This window comes from Contarinia nasturtii, unplaced genomic scaffold (assembly GCF_009176525.2).
Source record: "Contarinia nasturtii isolate CC-2019 unplaced genomic scaffold, AAFC_CNas_1.1 Cnas_scaffold_370, whole genome shotgun sequence".
Classification (NCBI taxonomy): Eukaryota; Metazoa; Arthropoda; class Insecta; order Diptera; family Cecidomyiidae; genus Contarinia; species Contarinia nasturtii.
This window is the reverse complement of record NW_022197724.1, coordinates 1-1,175: the sequence shown is the minus strand read 5'-3', so window position 1 is coordinate 1,175 and position 1,175 is coordinate 1. Positions and strand designations below refer to the sequence as shown.

The following is a 1,175-nucleotide window of genomic DNA, read 5'->3' as shown; positions in this document are numbered from 1 at the left end:
TAAACTAATTGAATGTTTTTTGTGTCTTTTTTCAGATGTCGAAAATTACGTTGCAATCATCAGACGCCGAAAAGTTCGAAGTTGACATTGAAGTCGCCAAAATGTCGAATACCATCAAAATAATGTTGGATGAATGCGGCATCGAAGCTGGAGATGGAGCTGTTTTGCCGATACCTCAAGTCAGCGCTGATATTTTGAATCGCGTTTTAAAGTGGTCTGAACATCACAAAGGCGAAACCATTCCAACTGATGCTGATGATGACAATGGTGCCAGCAACAATCCAATCTCCGAATGGGACACTGAATTTTTGAAAATCGATCAAGGCACTCTGTTTGAGCTCATTATGGCCGCAAATTACTTGGACATCAAGGGATTGATGGATGTAACATGCACAACCGTTGCAAACATGATGAAAGGAAAAACTCCAGAGGAAATTCGCAAAACATTCAACATCAAGAATGACCTAAAAGAAGTCCAAGAAGAGGTTGGTGAGGCCAACGCATTAGAGGCACAAAATTAGAACTCAATATATATAAAAGCTTATAAGCACAACAACATTTGCCATTCAATACAATCCATGTAAAATTTAACAACAATTAATTTTCACGATATTAACTACTTCCCGAAAAATAATTTCACCTTTGTCAAAAGTATCAGTTAATATTCGAACATTACTGTTTACCACTGGATTTAATAAAATGACTTAAACCCAAACGTATAAATTCAATCTTGATTTTTCTCTTACATTCCATCTAATTTGGCATCATGACAGCGTCTATATCGAATTTATAGATTCTTTTATTCATCTTTTTCAATTTACAATTTTTCGTAGTTTGAATGATGAAACCGGTATTTCAGCTGATGTCCCAATCATTTTTTGGTTATAATATTAAAATACTATCGAACGCCAGGAGAATAATTTTGAAATGCAACTGTATTTGAATTTAGATGCAAAACAGCTCATTCAAATACATTACATTTTAGTCAAAAATAAAACTACACAAATATTAGGTACTTGAAATTCAAGTCTTGAATTTGTTAAGCCACACATAGCAAATGAATCATCATCAGCTGTAGAATTTAAGCTGTTTAACATATCGTAATTTTTCATTATCAAATCTTAGTTTTTTTTTTATTAATTCAATTTTTCAGCTAACTGAACTTGATGAAGGTT

At 33.1% G+C, this 1,175-nt stretch overlaps 1 pseudogene; it reads left to right on the top strand.

Moving 5' to 3' along the window:
- The first annotated feature begins 35 nt into the window (after positions 1–35).
- Positions 36–597, top strand: LOC116338363 (annotated as a pseudogene).
- The last annotated feature ends 578 nt before the right edge of the window (positions 598–1,175 follow it).